Source organism: Zingiber officinale, chromosome 11A (genome assembly GCF_018446385.1).
Source record: "Zingiber officinale cultivar Zhangliang chromosome 11A, Zo_v1.1, whole genome shotgun sequence".
In the NCBI taxonomy this organism is placed as follows: Eukaryota; Viridiplantae; Streptophyta; class Magnoliopsida; order Zingiberales; family Zingiberaceae; genus Zingiber; species Zingiber officinale.
Genome location: NC_056006.1, coordinates 41,507,098 through 41,514,909, shown reverse-complemented (window position 1 = coordinate 41,514,909; position 7,812 = coordinate 41,507,098).

Below are 7,812 nucleotides of genomic sequence, written 5' to 3'. Positions count from 1 at the left end.
GCGGTTTTGACATCCATCTGTCATATCTCATAGTCATGGTAAGCTACAATAACAAGCATGATCCGAATGGATTTAAACATCGCTACTGGAGAAAAGGTTTCATCATAGTCTGCTTGAAACCTTTAGCTACCAAGCGACCCTTATAGATAAGTCCATCCATGTCAGTCTTTCTCTTAAAGACCTACTTACACCCAATGGGTTTTACCCCTTCCGGTGGATCAATCAAAGTCCATACTTGGTTGGTGTACATGGATTCCATCTCGGATCTCATGGCCTCTAGCCATTTCTCGAAATTTGGTCTCATCACAGCTTTCTGATAGGTGGTAGGCTCATTCTCTATGAACACAATTTCATCATGGTCAGACAAGAGAAATGAGTATCTCTCAGGCTGACGACGTAGCTTATCAGACCTGCGAAGAGGTATGTCTACTTGAACTGGTTGTTGTTCCTCAACTCCTTGTGGAACAACATCATCCACAACACTTTGTGGTTCCAGTTCAACTTCCATCGAGGCTTCAGTGCTATTGTTCGCATCTTGAACTTCTTCAAGATCGAACGTGCTCCCACTAGTCTTTCTAGAAACAAAGTTCCTTTCTAGAAAGACACTACCTTGTGCTGACTGGGAATGTAGAAGTAATATCCCTTAGTTTCCTTGGGATATCCAATAAAGTAGCACTTGTCGGATTTGGGTCCTAATTTGTCTAAGACTTGACGTCTAATGTAAGCCTCACAACCCCAAATCCTCATAAAAGACGCCTGGGCATCTCTCCTAGTCCATATCCTATATGGTGTCTTTATCACGGCCTTGGATGGAACTCGGTTGAGTATAAAAGCTGCCGTGTCTAGAGCATAACCCCAAAGGTATGTCGGAAGATCTGTGTGACTCATCATAGATTGTACCATATCTAATAGGGTACGATTCCTCCTTTCGGATACATCATTCCACTGTGGTGTTCCAGGAGGAGTGAGTTGAGATAGAATCCCACACTCAGCTAGATTGTCACGAAACTCATGACAAAGGTATTCTCCACCTTGATCTGATCGAAGTATCTTAATACTCTTGCCAAGTTAGTTTTGTACTTCATTCTTGAATTCTTTGAACTTTTCAAAGGATTCTGACTTATGTGTCATCAAGTACACATAACCATATCTACTAAAGTCATCAGTAAATGTGATGAAGTACCTATAACCGCCTCTAGCAGCGACATTGAAAGGGCCACATACATCATTATGTATAAGACCTAACAAGTCAGTCGCTCTCTCACTATGCCCACTAAAGGGAGTCTTGGTCATCTTGCCCAGTAGGCATGACTCGCACGTCTCATAAGATTCAAAATCAAATGAGTCCAGCAAACCATCCTTATGGAGCTGGGATAAACGCTTATCATTTATATGACCAAAACGACAAAGTCAGAGATAGGTTTGGTCCAGGTCATTTGATTTGAACCTCTTGGTATTTATGTTATAGATAGGGCTTTCGAGGTCTAGAATGTAGAGTCTGTTCATCAGAGATGCACTACAATAGAATATATCTTTTAAATAAACAGAACAACATTTGTCCTTAATTATAAAAGAGAAATCTTTCTTGTCCAAACAAGAAACAGAAATTATTTTCTTAGTTAATGCAGGCACATAACAACAATCATCCAACTCTAATACAAGCCCAGAGGGCAGAGATAGAAAATAAGTCTCTACAGTAACAGCAGCAACCCGTGCTCCATTGCCTACGAGTAGGTCCACCTCACCCTTCGCCAATGCCCTGCTATTTCTCAGCGCCTGCACATTAGTACAAATGTGAGATGCATATCCGGTATCTAATACCCATGATGAAGAAATACATAGATTGACTTCTATAACATATATACCTGAAGTGGAAATCTCACTTCGTTTCTTCTTAAGATCTTCCAGGTACACCTTGCAGTTCCTCTTCCAGTGCCCGGTCTGACCGCAGTAGAAGCAGGTAGTATCCTTGGCGACCCCTCCTTTAGGCTTCAGTGCCTTGCCTTTGCCCTTACCTTGGGTCTTTCCCTTGCCTTTGGGTTTGCCCTTGCCCTTGTGTTTCTGAACCATCAGAACAGAGTGGGGCTTAGTCTTCTTAAGGTTCAGCTCAGTAGTTCTTAACATGCTAAGCAGCTCGGGCAGTGACTTGTTAATTTCGTTCATATTGTAGTTTAGAATGAACTGACTATAGCTATCTGGCAAGGATTGCAAGATCAAGTCAGTGGCCAGCTCTTGGCCAAGCGGGAATCCCAGCCTCTGTAGATTTTCTATGTACCCAATCATTTTGAGTACATATGGGCCTACGGGAGCCCCATCTGACATCTTGCACTGAAATAGTGCCCTTGAGATCTCAAATCTCTCATACCGCGCTTGTCCTTGATACAGTTGACGAAGATGTTCAACCATATCGTAAGCGCCCATCAACTTGTGTTGCTTCTGAAGCTCAGAGTTAATGGTCGCGAGCATTAGACAGGACACATCTAATGCGTCATCTTGATGCTTCTTGTAAGCATCTTTATCTGCTCGCGTGGCATTGGCAGGAGGAGCCTCCGGAATGGGCTGTTCCAGAACGTACAGTTTACGTTCCTGGGTAAGAACTATTCTCAAATTCCTGTACTAGTCCAGGAAATTTGCTCCGTTGAGCTTGTCCTTCTCAAGGACAGAACGCAGAGAGAAGGTGTTTGCATTCGACGTTATGGTTATCTACAATAGAAAAATGCAGAAAATAAATATCATATTCTTTTAAATCATTTAATTAGGCCTTTAACTAAATGATGCTCCTACTGAATTCTATAATTCATGTGGGACAAAATCCACATCATACTACACCTTGAGTTAGCTTTGGCTAAATCGCCCAAGACTTAGTATGATCGGTAGATAACGATTTATCAATTACATCTCTATGCAACTCTTGTTTATAGGATCATTATCCGCAGTTATATTAAAACTTGAGTTAGCTTTGACTAATACGCCCAAGAATTAATATAAATGTGATTTATGTCCTATCTTTCCAATTATTGGAAGAATGCCTATAGTTGTATTCGATCCAACCGAGTTAACTAGGAATACTCAATCTAATTGAGTTTGTACTTGCTCATGCGTTGATAAGCGGGAACAAGATTGTCTCTCCGTACCGTACCAAGATAATATGTGTTGCTCTACTTTGGCAGATTCAACAACACATGTGATCGAGGTAGTGATAGGTATCACGGCACGGTAGGCATTAGAGTTGATACGATTGAGATCTAATCTAATCGAGAGGGTGCATCTTGTACACGATTTATATCTAATCTAATCTAATCGTTAGGCACTAATTAATTACTAATCATGCATCACATACACACAACCAATTAATTAAATTAATTTGTGATTAGTCATGGCCCTACTACGATCTTCTCAAGCTAATGAGAAGATCGGATGGTCAACCTAGGGTCAACAGCTTCTCAAGCTCCTCCCTTTGACCACCTTGTGTTGCTCGCGCCCTCCTTGTAACTCCGTCTCGAGTGGACCTTCCACGGCTCCAATTTTGTACATTACAATTTTGAAACTCGAGTTACATTCGAGTCTAAATTAATTTACAACAAGAATAAATAGAGAAAGACACGACACGCAGGTCGCGTATCAAATATACAGCACACACAATACAGATGATGGCGCACAGACCGTAATATGAATTACAACACAAATCCAATCAGATTGGATCTTTTGGGGCATGACTATCACAAATTATACATAATTCTAAATTATGTAATTTTCATAATTTTCTGTAATTTTAATACTAATTTTTACAATTTTTACGAGTAAAATTTCCCGGCGGTCCCGTTTAGCGGTTTTCGGGTGCAATCGCGGAACGAATCCCCTTGCGAGGACAGGGGCAGCACCCCTACCCGCGATCTAACCATCGTGAGTGTCCCTAAGCGATCCTACAGCGCCATAGTCCGCTGTCCCAAAAAGTTTTGGGGCGAAACCTTGCCGTTTCGAAAAAAACTTCTCGGTAGTCGAAGCCTACAAGTGTCGAAACACTTGTACTTCGTTTCTATGAGAAAAATACCCATAAAAATCATAAAAATCAGAAATTTAGAGAAAAATACAGTACTGAATTTTTGTCATAAAAATAAAAACTAAACTCGTACAAGCTTCGCACGTGGCTTTGATACCACTGTTGGGTTTTTCGGACAGCGAAAATCGCTTTTTCGCGTCGCGGAAACCCCGCCACCGAATCCGTGTGAAGAATAAAACTTTAGAAAACCTTACGAGTACGAGTTTAGATCTACATTAGAGTACGAGTTTTACCCTTGATGCGTGCCTTTCGCGAATCCCGCTCGTCAAGGCAGACAACTCTCTATGCGTATCCACACGAACAACTTGATGGAGGGAGAACCTTAGAGTGTGCTAGCACTCCAAGAAGGTCTAGGCAAGATGAGGAGAGGGAGAGAAAGAAGAGAGAGCAAGGAAGAAGATGGAATCAAAAATTCACTTGAATGAAAATGAATACCATTCATTCCCTTAGTGGCCGGCCACAACAAAGTGTAACTCCTCTCGTTAATGTGGCCGGCCACATTAAAGCAAAGAGAATTTGTAACTTCCATTAGGTGACACACATATGTGTCAACTATGATGATGTGGCACTGTTAGCTAGAGCCCTAGAGCCAATCATTTGATGATTTTATTTTGGACTTATTGTATCATATTCTATATAAATAAAGGCATTTGGATTTTGGTTATTATACTTACTTGTATTGGTGCCAAATAAACTAAGTATAATAATGTCCTTGAGTAGATGGTTCTCACCTATATTAATCGGTTAGTTGAACCGATAGTGAGATGATATAGGGAACACTACTCTTAATCATTCCTAGTCGAGTATTAACATTCAGGGACAATGTTAATGCAATAAGACTAGCATGTAGGTCAACTCGATAACTTGATCTCACAAGTCATGGATATGGAGATATCAAGTCGACATATGGGTATGCATTGGAGAATGTATACTGAATGACCCGTCATGAGAAAGTATCATGGATCGTTATATGAGTGTCATATACTTTCTCATGTGACTATTAGTATAACTATTGGTCCTTAGACCTGAAGTCACCATGGTTCCCTACATAAGGAGTTATGTACTTTGGTTTCGTCAAACGTCACCCGTAACTGGGTGGATTATAAAGGCGATTACTGGGTATATAACGAATTATGCAGAGGGATGTGAGTGATGTAGATGAGATCTATCCCTCCCATATGACGGGAGCGACATCGGTATTTTTGATAGAGTTAGACCACGAAGTGCATGGCCATGCCCAAATGAGTCAACATGAGATGTTGAGCTCATTTGATCGAGTGAGTCTACTTGGAGTTCAAGATTTAGATTGATTAGAGGATGACACGGTTTATGTCTCACATTGATCAATTTAGGTGTCTAGGATAGAAGAACAATGTCACATATTGTGAGGAGTCACAATTAGTAGTCACAAGGTGATGTTGGATCTCAACATTCTTGTAACATTGGGTAGTAATGATGTGTTCCTAGATACCACTCATTACTTATGCTTCTAAATGGGTTTAGGGGCATTGCCAACGTTACAAGAACCTATAGGGTCACTCACTAAGGACACTTAGATGGAGATTAGGTTCATATGATGAACCAAGAGGATTAGATTCATTTGATGAATCAAATTGGATTAAGAGTAATCCTAATTGGGCTAATTGAGTTAGACTCAAGTTAATTCATGTGTTTAATGAGTCTAATTTGGATTATGACTCATTAAATCAATTTAATTAAATGAATTAGATTCATTATATTAAATTGGCTTGAATTAAATGGTTGGATTAGATCAACCATGAGAGAGATTAAGTCAAGTTTGACTTGACTTGAGAGGAAGATCAAGAGTCAAGTTTGACTTGACTTTATGCCACCTCATTGGTGAGTGGGCAAGATGTGGACCAATGATAATGCTCAACATCATCATGGTTGCTTATGTGGAATGCCACCTCATGGGAGTTACCAAGAGTTGTGACTCTTGGCATTCCATGGGAGTTACTCATGCTCTTAATGTGGCCGGCCACATGAATGGGTGAGAGAAGTTTCATTTTGGAATTAATCTCATTCATTCCTTCATCTTCTTCCTTGCTCCAATTTTGCTCTCCCTCTCCTCTCTTGGCCGAACCATCCAAAGGTGCTAGCACACCTTGTTTTGGTCATCTCCACCTAGTGTGTTCGTGTGGATACATATAGAGAAGTATCTATCCTTGATACTTTCGAGATCCGACGAATCTTGGACGAGCGAGATACGAAAAGGGCACGCATCGAAGGTAAAGATCTTCATCATGTAGATCTAGAAGTTTTGTAACTCGTACTCGTATGTCTTCGAATTTTTCTTCGCACGAGATCCGTTGGCTAGGGTGATTCGGGGTTTTCGCGACGCGAAAAAGTGATTTTCGCGGTCCGAAAAACCTAACAGTGGTATCAGAGCCACGTGCAAAGATTGTACGAGTTTAATTTGATTTTTATGAAAAATTAAAGCTTCTATACATTTCTGTAAATTTATGGTTTTTATAGTTTTAAGAGTAATTTTTCTCGTAGAAGCGAAGCACAAGTGTTTATACACTTGTAGGCTTCGACTACCGAGAAGTTTTTCCCTAAACGGCATCGTTTCGACCCAAATCTTTTTGGGACACCGGGATAAGGCGCTCTTGGATCGCTTAGGAGCAACTCGCGATGGTTAGATCGCGGGTAGGGGTACTGCCCCTAACCCCGCAAGAGGATTTGCTCCGCGATTGCGCCCGAAATCGCTAATCGGGACCGCCGGGAATAATTTACTCATAAAATCTATAAAATTATGAAAAATTACAGAAAATTATGAAAAATATATAATTTTGAATTATATATTATTTTGTGATAGTCATGGCCCAAAGACCCAATTCGATTGGACAATTGTGTTGTAATTCATAATACGGCCTGCGTGCCGTTATGTGATGTGCGTGCTTGTATTTTTTTTATTTTATTTTCGCGACTTGTGCGTCGTGCCTTTCTCTTATATTCTGGCTGTAAATTAGATTTAGACTCGAATGTAACTTGAGTTTCAAAATTGTAATGTAATTTTGAAGCGGTGGAAGGTCCACACGAGACGGAGTTACGAGGAGGGCGCGAGCAACACAAGGTGGTTAAAGGAAGAAGCTTGAGAAGCTGTTGACCTTAGGTTGACCATCCGATCTTCTCATTGGCTTGAGAAGATCGTAGTAGGGCCATGACACAATCACAAAATAGTTTAATTAATTGCTTATATGTATGTGATGCATGCTAGTTAATTAAGTAATTAATTAGTGTCTTACGATTAGATTAGATCTAAGTCGTGCACATGATGCACCCTTCGATTAGATTAGATCTATCGAGTATATGATACGCATCATCATTTAGATTAGATCTAAAACACGTCAACTCGTAATGCCTACCATGCCGTGATACCTACCACTACCTCGATCGCATGCTGTTGTTGAATCTGCCAAAGCAGAGCAACACATACTATCTTGGTAGGGTACGGAGGGACAATTTTGGTCCCGCCTATCAACGCATGGGTGAATACAAACTCAATTAGATTGAGTATTCCTAGTTTACTCGGTTGGATCGAGTACAACTATAGGTATTCTTCCAATGTTTGGAAAGGTAGGACAAAATCACGTTTATATTAATTCTCAGGCGTATTAGCGAAAGCTAACTCGAGTTTTAATATAAATGCGGATTTTATCCTATAAACAAGAGTTGCATAGAGATGTAATTGGTAATCGTTACCTACCGATCATACTAAGTCGTGGGCG